Here is an 18694-nt window from a genome sequence, read left to right as displayed (position 1 = left end):
TGTTTTCTTTTCCCCCCATCCCCACCCCACTGGGAAAAAAAGATGAAAGAAAAACAATTTCCTTGTAACAAATATGAGTAGTCAAGCAAAACAAATGGCCTCATTGTCTGAAAAAGATATTTTTATGTCTCATTCTGCACTTGAAACTTCTTTGTCAAGAGGTGGGTTGTCTAACCTTCCCTCTACTGTAGTTGTTGGCATATTCTCTCCCCCGTTAGAAAGTGAGCTCCTTGAGAAGAGGGACTAGGTTTTGTTGTGCTTGTTGTTCTTTGCCTTTCACTTTATCCGCTCTATTCCCTCCTCCCCTCCTCCAGATACACAAACTCTTGGATCCCCAGAAAGATGCTCCAGGTTCTAGGAACTTTGTGGGTCAGAATTCTCATTCAGAAGAACCATTACTATGTTCCTTCTTTCGCCTGTTTTTGCCATGTTGTTTCAGTCATGCCTGACTCTTCATGATCCCATTCAGGGTTTTCCTTGGCAGAGATACTCAAGTGGTTTGCCATTTTCTTCTCCACAGATAAGAAAACTGAGGCAAACAGGGTTAAGTGACTCGCCTAGGGTCACACAGCTAATAAGTGTCTGAGGCAAGATTTGAACTCAGGAAGATAAGTTTTCCTGACTTCAGGCCCGGACACTGTATCCACTGTGCCATATAGCTGTCCATTTCTTCCACATGATAGCTCTTCAGATATTTGAGGACAATTTGTGGAAGTATGCCTTCCTCTACCCCCACCATACCAAATGTATTGTGAATTGTTTTATAACCAGTCCTAGTCAAGGTAAGTTAACAAACATTTATTTAATGCATATTACATAGCAGGTACTGTATTAGGTGCTGGTGATACAAAGACCAAAAGAAAATAACCCTATCCTCAAAGACCTTGCAGTATCCTAGGAAGATACAACACAGACAAAGATAAGTAAAGACACAACATACACAAATTAAACACAGTGTAATTTTAGGACTGGGTTAAGATTAGAGGAACCAGGAAAGTCAGCTTGAAGGAGGAGGTGCTTGAGTTGAGCCCAGAAAGGAAATAGAGATTATGAGAAGTAAGAAAGGAGAGTATTCTGGGCATGCAGGGCATCCTATACAAAAACACAGAGATAAAAGATGATATGCCATGAAAAAGGAATAATAAGTAGGCCACTTTGACTGGAATTGAGAGTGGTAGTAATTTGAAATAAATATGGAAAGAAAAGTTGGAATTAGGTTGTGAGGGACTTTAAATGGGGAATTGCACTTTCTCCCAGAGGCAACAGGGAGCCATTGAAGCATCTGGAGCAGGGGAGTGACATGATTAGGTCTGTTTCAAGCTTCCATTTGGAAGCTTGAGGAAGAGGGTTGGAGAGAGGAGAGACTTTAATCAGGGAAACTAGTTAGGAGAAATAAACATGGGCTCTATAATGACTATACTATAAGTTAGAAGTCCCTTCTTCACAGCAGAGCAGGACAATGGAATTACACAACAATGAGCCAATTAAAAGGATTTCTGAGGCTCAGAGCTGCTTGTGAGTGAACTGGAGCTGACTTTGGAGATGCCTGTAGCTGCCAGAAACCACAGAACCAGCCTTAATCAGCTCGAGGGCAACCTTGGGAAGAAGCTGCGGACTCCAGACCTTGCTTGGGAGTTTCAAAACTTCTTGCTGCCTGGCTTATTGTGTTTGCAGATGTCTTCTCTTTTAACCTCCTGCTCCCCACCACAAAACCTCTAGAAACGATGTTATCTCACTTTTTTTTTTCATTCTCCCTGGAGCAGCTGAGAACTTTCTCCCTCTCTGTTCCCTTACAATATCTTCTCTCCTCTGCAAGCTTTTCCTCAGACAATAAATCCTTTGTAATCAGTGATTGGACTCTGTTTCAGTTCAGGTCCCTTTATGGGCCAGGGGGTCTTTTGTTAAGAGAAGCTGCTGCACTATTCCAAGCAAATGGTGATGAAGGCCTAGACTTGTCATTGGAGACCAGAGAAAAAGAAAGAAAAGCTGAGGTTAATTCTTTTTTGTGTGTGTTTTGTTTTGGTGGGGCAATGAGGGTTAAGTGACTTGCTCAGGGTCACACAGCTAGTAAGTGTCAAGTGTCTGAGGCTGGATTTGAACTCAGGTCCTCTTGAATCTAGGGCCGGTGCTCTATCCACTGTGCCACCTAGCTGTGCAGAGGTTAATTCTGGGTTTGGGAACCTAGGTGATTGGAAGAATGATGATTTTCTTGATAGGAACAGGGAAATTGGGGGAGAGGTTTGGAAGAGAGATGAGTTTGGGTTTTGGACATGTTGAGTTTGAGATATCTATAGGGGCTTTCGAAACAGATACTGAACTGGCAGTTACAGGACTTGGTCTCAGGAGGCAGATGAAGGCTTGATATATCAACTTGGGAATCATCTCCATAGATATGAGAGTTGAGTCCACAGCAGTTAATGAGATGACTGAGAGAGAGAGAGAGAGAGAGAGAGAGAGAGAGAGAGAGAGAGAGAGAGAGAGAGAGAGAGAGAATATATATATATAGAGAAAAAGATTCCTATTCCTATACCTGGAGATAGGATATTGATGTGATGATATCCCTGCAAAAGAGACTGAAATGGATTGGTCAGCCAGGTTGAGTAAATCAAAGAGAGAGCAATGTCATGAAAACCTAGGGAGGAGAAAATATTTAGAACAAAGAGCTGGCCAATGATATGAGGTACCACAGTGACCGATTAAGAAAAGGTGGTTGGGTTCATCAATAAAGACATTATTGCAGAAAGTAGCTTCACCATAGCTTTGTGATCAGTCCAGTGTGATAGTGCTGTTAGATGATTGGAAAAGGGATTAGGAGAAATTAGATTAGGTTTGGAGTTAGGGTTATATTTTACCATTCTCCTGTTTCTTCTATTCCTTTTAAGCATGACTGGGAGAATTTATAAGTTCAGAAGGATTCTTAATAATAAAATAATATATGTGACTCCATAAAACCCTGGTGGTTTATGGCAATCACTTATGATTTAGATTAGGTAAGGCTTATGGGTCCCACAGATGGGCAAAGTTGCCTTATGATAAGAGTGGCTGTTAACAATATGAATGTTTCTGGCATAACATAGAATAAGCTTCCAGATGTTTTTCTCCTGACAGTTTGACTGAATTAACAAGACAACAGGGAGTGAATAGTCAGGATTGCCCCATAGCAGACCTCTCAGGTGAGCCATAAAACGAATTGAATAGAACACAGAGACTTATTTGCTCATGTTCTTTCATTCCTCCTCCCTGGAATGCCATTCTTCTCTCCTCTCTGCTTCTCCATATTACTCTTAAATTTTTAAAAACATTTAAAAAAATTTTGAGTTCCAAATCCTCACCCTCCACCCTTTCCATCATCCATTAAGAAGGTAAGCAATATAATACCCATTATTCATGTGAAGCCATACAAAACATATTTCCATATTATACATGTTGCACAAAAAGCAAGAAAAAAATATGCTTTAATTTCCACTCAGAGTTCATCAGTTCTTTATCTGGAGGTGAATAGCATTTCATTATGAGTCCTTTGGAATTATCATAGATCATTGTTTAGATTAGCATAGCTATCTTTCCCAATTGATCATTGCTTATTATATTGCTGTTATTTTGTACAATGCTTTCCTGGTTCTGTTCACTTCATTTTGCATCAGTTCATAGAAATCTTCCCAGATTTTACTCAAACCATCCTTCTCATCATTTCATATAGCACAATTAGTATTCCATCACAATCATATATCACAACTTGTTCAGCCATTCCCCAATTGATTGGCATTCCCTCAATTTCCGAATCTTTGCTACCATAAAAAGAGATGCTATAGATATTTTTGTACATGTGGGTCCTTTTCCTTTGATCTCTTTGGAATATAGACCCAGCAGCAATATTGACCAATCAAAGGATGTGCACAGTTTTGTATCCCTTTGGGCAAAGTTCTAAATTGTTCTCCAGAATGGTTAGATCTGTTTACAACTCCCAAAGTGTATGTTTCCCTATTTTTCCATATCTCCTCCAGCATTTGTAATTTTCCTTTTCTGTCATGTTAGTCAATCTGATAGGTGTGAGGTGGTACCTTAGAGTTATTTTAATTTACATTTCTCTAAGCATTGGTAATTTGCAGCATGTTTTCATATAGGTATTGATAGCTTTGATTTCTTCCTCTGAAAACTGCCTGTTCATATCCTTTGACCATTTATCAATTGGAGAATGGCTCTCATTTTTATAAATTTGACTTAGTTCCCTATATATTTGAGAAATGAAACCTTTATTGGAGAAACTTGTCCCCACCCCCAGTTTCCTGATTTCCTTCTAATTTTTGCTACATTGATTTTCTTTGTGCACATTCTTTTTAATTTAATGTCATCAAAACTATCCATTTTTACCTCCTACGATCTTCTCTGTCTCTTTTCTGGTCATAAACTCTTCCTTTATCCATAGATCTGGCAGGCTATTTCCCCCCATGTTCCCCTAATTTATTTATGATATTACCCTTTATGTCTAAATCATGTACCCATTTATACATTATCTTGGTATATGGTGTGAGATGTTGGTCTAAGACTAATTTCTGGCAGATTGTTTTCCAGTTTTCCCAGCAATTTTTTGTTGAATATTGACTTCTTGCCCCAAAAGCTTGGATCTTTGGATTTATTAGACACTAGGTTACTGTGGTCATTTACTTCTGTTTATTGTGTACCTTTTCTATTCCACTGATCAACTACTTTATTTCTTATTCAGTATCAGATTTTTTTTTTTGATGCTTACTGCTTTATAGTGTAGTTTGAAATCTGGTACTGCTTATCCTCTAAGAAGTCCCATTTTCTTTGTGGGAGAGATAGTGTTTCACACTGGATAGCCTGTTGAACATGGAGTCATTAAGTGCTAGGCTCTGTGAATGCAGATAATAATAACATCTGCCTAGGAGGGTTGTTGGGAGGCACAAATGAGATGATATTTATAAAGCACTTAGCACAATGCCTGGCACATAAATGCTTAATAAATGCTTATTCCTTTCCCCTCTCTCATACTTCTGTAGACTTTCCTGCCTTCAACTTTCTGATTGCTTGTGGAAATGGTAACAAGGCATAAACTCTTTCTGATCCTGTCTCACGAATCATAAGGGAACTGGGAAAGAGAGCAAGGTGTCTGAGAAAAGTCAGTTGTAAGCTTCTGTGTCTCCTCATTTTCACCCCGACTCTCTCTGCTATTGCAGGAGGGTGGGGACACTGTCCTGCTCCAGCCTTCTCTGTGCACAGCATGGGGAGATGTGTCAGAGACAGAGCATTTCTTTAAAACTGAAGAGATCTGACTTATAAGCAAGCCTGATATTAAATGTATAAATAATGCATCCTGTGGCATTATTTATAATGCAATAACATCTCGATAATGTAATAAAAGTATGCAGGTTCCTAGTACTTCTTTTAACCCCTTTGTTCCTGGAGTACTTGGTGAGGCAGTCTGGCATACACTGGAGACTAGGAGACGTGGTGGACTCAAGTACTTGCCCTGTAACTAAATTTTGTGTGACTTAGGGCAAGTTACTTCCCCTTTGGGAGCCTCAGTTTCCTCTTCTGTAAAATCAAGGGGTGCAACTTGAACTCTGATGTCCCTGCCAGTTTTGGTCCTGTGACCCTAATTAGATGATCCAGAAGGTCCCTTCCAGCTCTGCTATCTGTTTTTCTAAGTGTGATAGACGTCGTCACTTTTTTGGGGGGGGGGAGTGGTGAGGGGACTTGGGGTTGGTCTTCCTTTTTTCCTAGCCACTTTTCTCTTGGCCTATACCTTTTTGGGAGCCCTCTTCTTCAAGGCTCTGTAGTATGGGAGTACTGAGAGGGCTATCCACGGACCCAATGAGCTGAGAAGGAGATCCAGAGAGAGGATATATAGAGTGCCCTTGCCAGGAAGGTTTTGTTTTCTAGGGAAATAAAATGAAACCTCCTCTCTAATCTTTCTTCTCTCTTTTATCCCATCATCTCTATTTCCTTGTTTGTTCTCGGTCTTCTGATATCAGCCTCCTTGTCTCTTCGGCACAATCGACGGCTGCATTACACTTCCAAGTGTTTAAAGAGACCAGAACCAGATTTAGAAAGTGTGATATCTGAGTGGCAGATCTTAGAGAACGGGTTTGAATAAACAGAGGCCTGCTCCTGCCATACAGAGCCACTTGGATCAGTTAGCACAGTAGCTCTTTGTATGTATATGGATAACTGGTTCATTACTTTTAAAATGCAGGAGTTTAACAAGATGATCTCTAAGGTCCCATCTTACTCTAAATTGTATGATCCTAATGGTTGCTTCTGAAGTGTTGGAGAGTCCTTGAAACCGCTTTTGTCTTCCTATATATTTTCAATATATCTTTAATGTAAAGAATTAATTGTTATTTGAAGCTTTTATGCCTCAGCGCACACTGGCCTGGGGCTCTGCAAACCACATGGTGCTCCACCCACTGGTTGTAGCCATTGCCAGGGCTTTGGCACCTCATGTCATCACCACTCGTCATCGCCTACATGGGCCTGGCAAAATTATAATGATTGGAATCCTAGTGAGGGCATTCATGTGACTGTCAGAGCGGCCATCCCATTGGCTGGGGCTGTGTGGGGGTGTTTCTAGGTTTGGGGGAGGAGAATTGGGCATTCTAGGTGGAAGCTGAAAAGTGACAGGCATTCTGCTGCGTATTTTCAGCTGATTCCTGGGCGGTGGTATTTTTCAGGTATTATAATTTCCCTTTCCCCATTTTTATTTCCTTTCCCTTGATCGTACTGATCCTTTTTTTGTGTGTGTGTGTTTTTTTAAGTTCGTTCTTGTTAAAATAAATCTTATTCTGTTTTGAGGGAGGCTGCCGGTTTCCTTCCTTGCCCCAATATTGCGGTGAGCCGCTTAGCTAGCACTCCCCAATTAAAAATTGGTCCCCACATTAACAATCATTATCCCCCCCCATTTTCTTTTTTATCATTAACTTAAGGATCATCCATCAACCAACACAAATATGTCAATAATCAAAAGAGAACAAGAGGCTTATAAAAGAAACTGTGAACTTCTGTTATGTTTTTTGTTGTTCAGTTGTTTTTCACTTGTGTCTGACTTTTTGTGACCCCATTTGGGGTTTTCTTGGCAAAGATACTGGAGTGGTTTGCTATTTCCTTTCCCAGCTCATTTTACAGATGAAGAAACTGAGGTAAACAGGGTTAAGTGACTTGCCCAGGGTCACACAGCTGAATTCACAAAGCTGAGTCTTTCTGACTCCAGGCCTGGTGCTCTATCCACTGTGCTATATAGCTGCCCTTCTGTTATATACAGTTTGGTTTTTAAGAAGTGTGCACTATGCATGTCTGTATGTATGTACATGTATGGGAGGTATTGAATTGGAATACATTCTAGGGAGAATGCATGGAATAGACCTGTAGGGATCTTTCCACTGAATAAGGACTGAGTCCACCTGGCCACCTGCACACCGAGACTTTCATATTTGTTGTTGTTTTCCATTTATATGTCAGTGTGTGCAAGTACATGCATGTACGTGTGTGTATATGAAAGAACTACCTGTCTCATAACTGATTTATATCGGACACTGAGTATCTTTCTACTCCTGCCTTTTGAGGAGACCACAGATGTGACCCCAAACCTAAGCTTTAAGCAATTTTACTTGGGCTTCCCTGAGGGTATAATATAGTTTACCCTCCTTCTCCCTATTACATATATATTAAATTTAATGGGGTAGAAACAAAATTGTTCCATGCCCATCTCTCCCTCCCTTGCTTTCTTTTGTGTATTTAAAAGTGTTTTATTGATGCTTTGTTCGGCATATTTATTATTATCTATTAACCTACCACTTCTCTTTTCCCCCCATAGTAGAAGCCTCCCCTGTAACAAATACACACACATGCATACATATTCATATAAATATATGTGTGTGTATATATACCTACATATGTACACATACATACATACATACATACATACATACATACATACACACATATATGGCAGCACACCAAGGCAACACATCGGCCTTGTCTGAGAATGCATATCTCACTCAGCATGAGCTTTTGGATAAAGCTAGCTGTATCCAAGCCTGACCTAGTGAAATGGCCACATTCTGGTTTGTCGGGGAGGCCAGAACCCCTGTTAACTCTGACCTTGTGTTTTTCCTCTGGTGCCATTTGTTTTGTGTCTCCCAGCCCTGCCATTGCAACATTTTCCCTCCCAGGGTCTTTGTGGGGCATTCCTGGCTTAGTATTTCAGAGTGGGCTGAACAGGTCTGGCAGCTGTTGTCTGGGGATTCATTATGGCCCAGTCACAGACAGCTTCCTCCAACCTAAATCTCCCCACCTGACCTTTCCAATCTAGCTTCCCTGCTGCCCAGAGTCCTGTCTGAGCCTTCAAGCCAGGGAGGATACCACTGTTCACTGGTCAATCCAGCCATATCCCTGGTAATTAACCTTTTCCCATGCACATACTCCAGTGAGGGGATGTCGTGGGAACTGGACTGAGCAGGATATTTGGGGAAAACTCTCTCCTTTCTGCTCCTTTAGTTCAGATGGGTCTTCCTGGAGTATTTTTTTTCTCCTTTTTTTTTTTTTTGGCTTCTTTTGATTGGCTCAGGGAGAAAAGAAACCCTGGATGGGGAAAGGACACTGGCTTCTAATCTCTCATGTCTCATAAAAAAAGGCCAAAGAAATTGGAAAGGAAAGGAAGATGATAGTCTTGGCTGCCTCCAGCTGTTGTGATGGGTCTCCCGAGGCCTAGCTTGAAGGCTCATTGAGGGGAGAGGGCAGTGGCAGTCAGAGGGGCTCCCAGTGGTGAGGAAAAGGCTGGCGGAAAGCCTTCCCAGACCTTTTATCCTGTCTCTGTCATTCCCACACAGATTAATGAGCTCCAGCATGCCCTCGGCCTTGTCCAGACTCTATTGGGGCCTCCCAAAATAGCAGAAGGACTCCTTGTGCCCAAGCCTCGTTCCCAGGCATTGTGTTTATTAGCCCTTTGTATTCAGGGATCACATCCTAAGGTTTCCTCCTCACTGCTTAATCACTGTCCAGATGGGCACTGTCCCAGCAACCCTGACAGTGGCCACTACGGCTTGATCTGGCTAATGTCTGAGAAACTGATGAGGGAAATAGAAGGGCTGAGGCTGCTTCTGGCTGCTTCAATGGAATGCAGTCAACCGACGGATTAAGGAGGCTTTTATGAAATGTGATCTATGTGCCAGAGATAAAAAAGACACAAGTGAAACAGTGTCTGCCATCAAGAAGCTTACATTCTTTAGCGGGAGAGAACACGTACACATAATTATATATAAAATAAATGAAAGACCAGTGTGTGTGTGTGTGTGTGTGTGTGTGTGTGTGTGTGTGTGTGTGTGAGAGAGAGAGAGAGAGAGAGAGAGAGAGAGAGAGAGAGAGAGAGAGAGAGAGAGAGAGGTGCCTCCTCGGAGGGATCAGGAAAAGCCTCAGCTAGAAGGTGGCAAACTTTGAAATAAGTCAGGGATGCTAGGAGGCTGAAGGGAGGAAGGAGAGCATGGATGTGTTTTGGCCAGATTCTAGAAAGTGCCCCTCCTGGTTCTAGCCCAAGGGGTGCCTAAATTAGAACTGGTGCATTGGAGCTTTGGGAGGAACCCTGGATTTGGAGGCAGAGGATGAGGATTATTATTATTATTATTATCATTATCATTATTATTATTATTTTGTGTTTGCCCAGAGTCACACAGCTAGTAAATGTCAAGTGTCTGAGGTCGGAGCTGAACTCAGGTCCTCCTGAATCCAGGGCCAGTACTCTATCCACTGTGCCACCTAGCTGCCCCGAGGATGAGGATTTGAATCTTGCCTCTGTTACTAAGTGCCTGGGCAAATAATGCCACCATTCTGGAAGGACCTCAATTTCCTCTCCTGTAAAATTCTGACAATAGAATGGAAACTCCTTGAAGGCAGGAGCTATATTTTCACTTTTTTATGTGAAGATTCTGAGCCTAGTATAGTGTCTTGCACTAAGTAGTCATTTAATAAACGTTTATTGAATTGAATGAAGAGGTGGGATGGTGAAATGACTTTTTTTTTGGTGGGGCAATGAGGATTAAGTGACTTGCCCAAGGTCATACAGCTAGTAAGTGTCAAGTGTCTGAGCTGGATTTGAACTCAGGTCCTCCTGAATCCAGGGCTGGTGCTTTATCCACTGTGCCACCAAGCTGCTCCTGAGATGACTTCTAAGATCCCTTCTATCTGTAAACCTAAAATTCTAATCTCCCCACACAACCTAACCCCCAACTTCCCAAGGGGCAGCCAGTTCTGGTAGAGCCAATAGAGGTTAGGGTCCCATAGGACACTTCTTTCTGGACATTTGACTTTCCAAGACAGTCTTAGCTTTCTTCTTCCTCTTCCTTTCTCCTCTATCTCCTGAGGGAGAGGGAAGGAGAGCAGAGCTATATATGCAAATTAACTATTCATTTCTCCGGGGGTGGATGACAGCAAGACATGGCATCTGTATTCCTGGATTTGGAGCCCTTCTGTGTGCTTCCTGTATAACCTTCAGGCAAGTCACTCCCTTTCTGGGCTGCATTTTCTTATCTGTAAAATAAGGGCATTGGATGAGATGATTTCTAGATCTCTTTCTCTCTAAAGTCCACAAGCTTAAATCGTAACAACTCATACTGTTAAAGAACCTTAACAAAGCATGCTACCCATACCAACCTTGTGAGGCCGGTGGATTCCAAATAAGGACTATTTATTTGCTCCACTGCATACTGCCCCCTCTCCATTCCTTATTTATTCATTTATTCATTCATTCATTTGTTTACTTATCTATCTATCATCTATCTATCTATTTCTTAAATTCTCTGATGAAGGGGAAAGGAAGCTGGAATCAGGCAGGTCCCTGACCTGGAATGAAGGGATTAAGGGCTTCATCATTGTTTTTCTGTTGCTTTGGCTCTACAAGTTTGTACTTTTTTGTTTTTTGTTTTTGTGAGGCAATTGGGTTAAGTGACTTGTCCAGGGTCACACAGATAGTGTGTCAAGTGTCTGAGGCTGGATTTGAACTCAGGTCCTCCTGACTCCAGGGCCAGTGCTCTATCCACTGTGCCACCTAGCTGCCCCAAGCTTGTACTTTTAGTCTATGTGGCGTTTCAGGGGAGGGACAGTCCAAAGGAAGTATTCTAATAGGACCCACTGTTCCCCAAGTCATCTTTAGAATTTTTCCTGGGGTTAGTGATGTTCAAATGGATACAGTCACTTGGCAGGTTGTGAGAAGCTGTCAGCCTAGGGCATGTTAAAACAGCAAAGGGATCCTGTCGGTACAACAAAAGCCATTATTTGTAATACCAGGAAAGGCCATTTACCCTGGAACTGTGTGTTCAGTGGGATGCATCAGAAGCACACATCCACGACAAATGTTCTTTCCAAAAGCCCTGTTTTGGTTGTTTTCTATTTGCTACACCTTGTCCAGCTCTGGGCAGCAGCCAGTCCCCTCAAGCTCCATCCGGAGGAAGCTTCTGTACCCCATCAGGAACAGAATGTTAAGATAGGTAGGGATCTTTGAGGTCAAGAGTCCAATATCATCCATAGAACAGCACATTTGGACACCTTTCTGTCTTGGTGTGTGTACTCCCTATGATATATTTTTGGAACTGGGATTCCAGTACCGGAGTAAATGTGGCTTTGGTTCAGCTTTGTTATCAAACCCAGGTGTGATGCAGCAGGCTTGGGGCCAGGCTGGGGCTGCTGCCTGATGCTCCCTTACAAAACCAGCAAGGACAGGAGACAACGAGACTTTGCATCCCCAGACTGTCCTGATGCCATCAGCTGGCACATGTTTCTTCTCACACACCAATAGCAACTTTTCATACACTCATACCTACAGGCAAACTCCTAGATAGCATATGTGCACACACTTCTGGATGCAGAAATGCATGCACAACACGTACACGTAAATATACAGATGTAGCATCATAGATTTGGAGCTTGAGGGGACCTGAAGGTTTGTCTAAATCAGGGGTTTTTAACCTTTTTTTGTATTCTGGACCCCTTTGGCAGTCTGATAAAGGCTATGAACAACTTCTCACAATAAGGTTTTTCAACAACATAAAACTAAACACATATGATTACAAAAGAAACCCATTACATTGAAATATAATTATAAAATTATTTTTAGGTGCAGGGTTAAGTGAATGAAGAGGTGGGATGGTGAGATGACTTTTTTTTTGGTGGGGCAATGAGGATTAAGTGATTTGCCCAGGGTCACACAGCTAGTAAGTGTCAAGTATCTGAGGTCAGATTTGAACCAGGCCCTTCAACTACAAATCAGTACTCTTTCCACTGAATAGAAAGAAGTGCATAACTCAGAATTACAGGCATGTGTACAGACTGGCACACAGACACAAAGGCATGTGTATACACTGGCACAGATACATATGCACACCTACACATAGGTGTAGGGTATAGGTATGGGCATGCAAGCATGCACACATGTATACAAAGATATTCAGCCATTCACACACATATATAGGCATTGCGCAACAGAGGTGCATACATGTACACACAAAGACACACGTGCAAAATTTCATGGACATATAACACCTCCACAACCGTGCATGACACACGGGTGCAGATGTACCTGTGAGGATTCACATATACTCGTACACATACATGCACAACTCACAGATGTGTGCACAACCCAGTCCCATGAGCACAAAAGCACAGACTCATACCCGAGCACAGGCAACACCCACACAAGTGCCTCCCCTTTTCCTCCCCAAGCCCCCAAATTGCTGCCATCCCCCCATTCAATCCTGGGGAATTATCCATATCTCTGACAAGAGAATAGGTTACTAATGCACCGACACAGCTGTTTTGACACTTTTGATGAATAACATTCAATACTATTAATTGGAACAATTGCTTTTCATTTAACTAAATCACTGGAATTGCTAAACTAAATTGAAACGGAATGTAATTTTGCCTCGCTCTGCTTTAATATGGGCCTCTAAATGTCTTCTCCCTGAAGGATTAGTAACTTAATCACCCGCCAGTGATAACTGCTTCCTAGCCCTCGGCGGGCAGGCTTTCCTGCTCCTCTCGACTGCGGAGCAGTGGAGCGAGCCGGGGGCCCCATCCCCTCTCCTGCCTTTGGGCCCCTCTTCACTGCATTATTAATCAAGTTAAAAATGATCTGCTTCCTTTTTATGTCTTAGCCAGACCTCTATAGATCATCAGCATCCCCTTCTCACCGCCCCCCCCGCCCCCTCCCTCCCCAATGCTGCTGGTTGCCTTGGCCCTTTGGGCCTCATGCTGGCCGGGGTTATCTGAGGGCTGTCTGTGACTGTCTTGCTTGTTGAGTTTGGAAGGAGCTGATTTCCTTTCTGATTTATTATTATTATTATTAGTTTCATGAAGCTTTCATTTTAGGGGGAAGGGGGGTATAACTGTTCCTTCACTCCTGATTTTGCAGGCTTGTAGTGAAGATGAGATGAGATAAATGCTTCTAGGGGCAGCCAGGATGTCCTTGGAAAGAGCACTGGGAAGGGGTCTGGAGAACTGAATTCAAATCCCTCTTCTGCTATTTACTATCTCTGTGACCTTGGGCAAGTCGCTTCTCCCCACCCTGGTCCACAGCTCTCTTGAAAGCAAAATGAAGGGGTTGGACTAGATGACGGCCAAGGTCACTTCCAGCTCCAAACCTAAGAACCTGTGCAGGATCTTAGAACAGCTCCCATTTCTGTGGTGCTTTAAAGTGATAAAGCTCACAATAATGCTTGATTGCAAGAATGACTTTATGTAAAGCATTTATTCATGCTTAAAATGCTATCGAAACGTTAGCTGTTAGGAGTAGCTTTTCTCCATTTCTTCTGCTCCCTCCCCTTCTGAGATGGTGGAATAGAGATTGCTTCTCTCCCCACCTCCCCCCTTGCTTCAGGCCCTTTGCCATCAAAATGATCCAGTTTTGCTTGGATTTGCATTTGGCAATGGAGTTGGGAGGATTCCGGCTCTGAATGATGAAATTCCAACTTTGATAAAAGGTCTGATGATATTACAGAAGATATGGATGTCAAGAAGAAACCCCCTTACCTTTCATTTCTTCTGGAAGCTCTGATCATAACCTTACGAGGACACCCTTTCCTATTCAAACCCAAAGCTCCTGTTGTCATGTCCTGGATTGAGTGATTTTCTTCACTCAGACACACTGAGCTGCCTTTGAGGTAAAATGTAGTTGTCTACAGCAAAGCTACCTCTGGGCTCCTCCTACTCCTCCTCTACCTGTTCAGGAGATTTTGAGACTCACGTTTCAAGAATCATAGTGCTCAACTAGGAAATGTTAGGTTTGATTAGTGGTTGCTTCCCTCACCTCTTTAATTGTGCGTCTCTATATTAAACTATGAAAAAACCAACCAACCAACCAGATGCCTTCTGAGAATCCTGGAGGCCAGGGCCAACCTCACAAAGTATAATTCCACTGAGTGGTAGGAAGAGAACAGGGGAAGGGAGGGGAGGGGGAGGGGAAAGGGAACAGAGAAGAAAAGAAGACAAGGTTACTACTTATGTCATTGTCAATACATCAGCCAAGTTTTTACTATTCACTCCCTTTATGTCAAGCACTGTGCTAGGCATTGGGAATGCAAAGAAAAAACAAGACAATTTCTTCTCTCAAGGAACATACAGTTTAACAAATAAAGTCTCTCTGTCTCTGTCCTTCTGTCTCTCCCCTGACTTTGTCTCTCCCCTCTCTCTCCTCTCTGTCCCTCTTTCCCCCTCTCTCTTCCCCCGTTTCTCTCCTTGTCTCTGTCCTCCCTCTCCCCTCCCCTCCTTTCCCCCTCCCCTCCCCTCGCTTCCCTTTTCTCCTTCTCCTTCTCCTTCTCCTTCTCCTTCTCCTTCTCCTCTCTCTGTCTCTGTCTCCCCCCTCCCCACATACACACATGTAAAGGAGAGAGGAAAGATCTGTTTCCCTGTTCACTTGTTCCGCCCTCTCCCCAGTTCGGCTGATGTAGCTGCAGGATGTAATCACAGATATGTTAAAGCTTTATCTAGTCAGAGGAGACAACACCTTTAGGAAGGATGATCTTTGGGAAGATGAAAGGGCCCAGCGGTCCTTAAGGGTGTAGTGGCAGTGCAGAAATATGTTTAATGGGATTGTACATATATAACCTATAAAAGATTGCTTTCTGTCTTGGGGAGGGGGGAGGGAAGGGAGGGAGGGAAAAAATTGGAACTCAAAATCTTATGAACACAAATGTTGAGAACTATCTTTATGTGTAACTGGAAAATAATAAAATACTTTTAAAATTGAAAAGTAAAGAGTATAGTGGCAAGGTATGATGTCCATTGACAGCACAGAAAGAGTTGCCCAGTGGTCTGCAGAGCACAGTGATAGGGAAGATACTAACACTGTAGTTGGTGATCCCATGCTTATGGAATGCATTAAGTGGCCATATTTACCGTCAAGGAGCTGGAGAGACCCAGTTCCATTACCACTGAGGATAGGGAACAGAACAGAATTCAGAGTTCCTGGAGCAGGGGTTCTTGGATCTTCCACATTGTCAGAGGAGCAGAGAAATTTCTGCTATCTCTTTATTAAGAATGGATACCTTTTCTCTAAATCAGAAGGGAGCAATGCCATTGGACAAACAATGATCGGCCTTCCCTTCCTCCCAAATGATCTTTAATATATATGATTTCAGAATAAGGCCATTTTGGTGGAGCAGGCAATTAGGGAAGAGTCAAGGGAGAACCTATCTACTAAGTAGTAATTGCTTTGTGTTGAGGGGAGTAGTATATTTTTCTTTCCTCCCTCAACATCCCCTTCCTCCATTGGCCATATCTATAGCATTGAGGAGATACCTTACCCAACACTTGAAGGAATCAGTTCAAGGGAGTTCAAGGCATACAGTCTCCAGACAGATACAGCTGTAGAAAGGCAGGCACTCAAGGGAGGAAGCAGCTTTTAGGAGTGGTACCCCTGGCAGCAGAAAAGAGAGAAAGGCACTAGCAGCTGGAAGGACCAGGAAATGACTCACTTGAGCTTAATCTCAAAGGAAATCATGTGTCCCAAGCCCAATGCTTGCCATCTATTTCCTCCATCCCCCCCAAATAAAAAAGGTGCATGTGTACAATTTAGATATGAGAGAGGCAAAGAGATTTAAGATGAGATTTCTTGGGGTGTTAGGCCCCAAGGCCTGGTGTCAATCTCAATCTTTGTCCTAGAAGAGAGAGGGGGCCCTCTGAGGAAATGGCAGCTCTTTGATGAAGTAGATACTACCCTTGACTAGCCTGTTCTATCTTTTATAGAAACAAACTCCCCTAGGGATTGCCAAGTTATACCCTAAAGTGTGGTCTCCTCATCTGATATAGATGCCAAAAGTGCTTGAGAAGATGGAAATTGCAAATGGCCCCAGAGGAGCCATGTTGTGTGCTCCTTGAAGACAGAGACAGCATCTAATCTTATATTTATAGCTCTTCTGGTCCAAACAGTACATTTCACATAGCAGGTGCTTCATAATGTTTGTTGAATTGAATAAGCCAATCCATTGTTGGACATAGTTTCTTTAACAAGTAGAGTTTCATATAGAAGCCAGGTCAACTGAGTTACCCTGGATCTATGTGGATAAAATCCTCCAATCCCCTCTCACTTAGTATCTCTCCATCTCAATAATTTGTCAGAATAATTAATAGGGTTTTAAGCAGGAAGAGATCATTTCATTCAACTCTCCCTTTTTCGCAGAGCTGAGGCCCAGAGAGGTGTGGTGATGTGTCTGTCATTCCATTCTTCCCTGTGTAACAGGCATGAGCAGAACTGCCCAATGCTTTCAGTTATCACTGAAGGAGATGATGAAGCATTTCCCTTATTGGCTGCTGGAAGAGCCACTGACATAAACTCTTGGATTTGGGAAAGCAGATTTTAAGGAGTTCAAAGAAAGCATAGTATACAATGGTCTAATTTTTTTTTTCAGGGGAAGTTGGTCCAACAGGGATGGTTTCGAGAACAAAATCCTTAAGACACAAGCTAAATCTTTTCTGATGAACAGAAACATTGGGGGTTGTCTAAAATAACCAATGTGTCTGTGTAGAGAACTTTGCTGACTGATTCAGTTTTGAAAGGTATATACAGAAGACAAAGCATAAGCAAGAAACTGAGGGTGAATACAAAAGAGTGGTTTAGTCTTATAAAAATGGTGTCAGGAATGCTAAAGAAAGCCCAAAACGAGATGAGATATAATTTTTTTGCAGGGCAATGGGGGTTAAGTGACTTGCCCAGGGTCACACAGCTAGTAAGTGTCGCGTGCCTGAGGTTGGATTTGAACTCAGGTCCTCCTGAATCCAGGGCCGGTGCTTTATCCACTGTGCCACCTAGCTGCCTCCAAGATAATACATTTTAAAAAATATATATTTTAATCTCTTTTAGGATACCAACCTAGTAGTGGTATTGCCAGGTTGAAGAGTATGCATGGTTTAAAAATTATTTTTAAGGTAATAAGAGTATTAAGGAAAGTAAAGGTTAGGGTAAGTGTAATGGTGATTAATGGATGACAAAGAGAAGGCTGAACTACTCAACTTCTATTTTGCTTCTGTTTCCTCTTCCAATGAAAATGATCTCTAGACTGGAAGGCTATAACAAAAACAGTTGACCGGGAGTGGTAACCTGTGAAAAATGAGGGAATGGTAAGGCAATATGCAGAAGACTTCAATGCATTCAAATAAAACTGGCTTCCTCAAACTACCTCCCTGGAGAGTCAAAGAACTGTAAGATGTGATTACTGAGCTGCTATTGGTAATCTTTGAAAGAGTTTAGAGACTGGGAGAGCTGCCACAGGATTAGAGAAAGGAAAATACCTCAATTTTTTAAAAAAGGGAAAAGGGAGAAGACTGAAGCCTTTGTTAGTGACCTCGTTTTCTACAGCTGGCAAAATTCTCAAAGACATTATTAAAGGGACGGTTTATGAGCACTTGGGAAGGGAAAACCTGCATTGCTGCATCAAGAGCATGCTACTGTTATTTTCTATTTTGACACGGATAAAATTTGCCAGGTAGACAAGAGGAATGTGGCGGTCACAGAATAATTAGATTTCTATAAAGTATTTGACAAAATATTTTATTCTATCCTCAGGGTCAAGATGAAAAGACATAGACTGGAAGATAGAGGACTTAGGTAGATTCAGGACTGGGTGAATGACTGTACCTCAAGAGCTGTCATTAAAGGCTTGAAGTCACTTTGGAGAGAGGCCTTCACTGGAATGGAACAAGAATCTGTCTGTGACCTTATGTTATTTAACATTTTTCATCATTGACATATAAAACCTTAACAAGTATGGCTATTGGATTTTCAGATCCTATAAAGCTTGGAAGGATACTTATAACACTGAATGACATAGTTGAAATCCAAAATGATTTAGGCAGGTTATGATGATGGACAGAGTGGAATTAAATAAAAGTTAATAGCAATGAATTCAAAGTTCAGCAATTGCATATGAAAAGTTAGTTTCATAAGTATGGGATGGGGAGACATTACTAGCCCATTGTTACTGTGAAAAAGACCTGGTGGGCTTATTGGATTGCTACCTCAGTCAGTGTATTAGTGTGCTGGGGTCACCAAAAAGCTAATGCTATCTTAGGTTTCATTAGGAGAAATGTTATATCCAGAACAAAGAAGGGAGCACTGTACCTGCCTGCCTTGATCAGACCATATCTAGAGTACTGTTTTCAGTTTGGGACACCATATTTAAGTGTAGTAGTA

This window comes from Dromiciops gliroides, chromosome 2 (genome assembly GCF_019393635.1).
Source record: "Dromiciops gliroides isolate mDroGli1 chromosome 2, mDroGli1.pri, whole genome shotgun sequence".
Taxonomy (NCBI): Eukaryota; Metazoa; Chordata; class Mammalia; order Microbiotheria; family Microbiotheriidae; genus Dromiciops; species Dromiciops gliroides.
The sequence above is the reverse complement of the archived record's forward strand: the minus strand, read 5'-3'. Positions refer to the sequence as shown.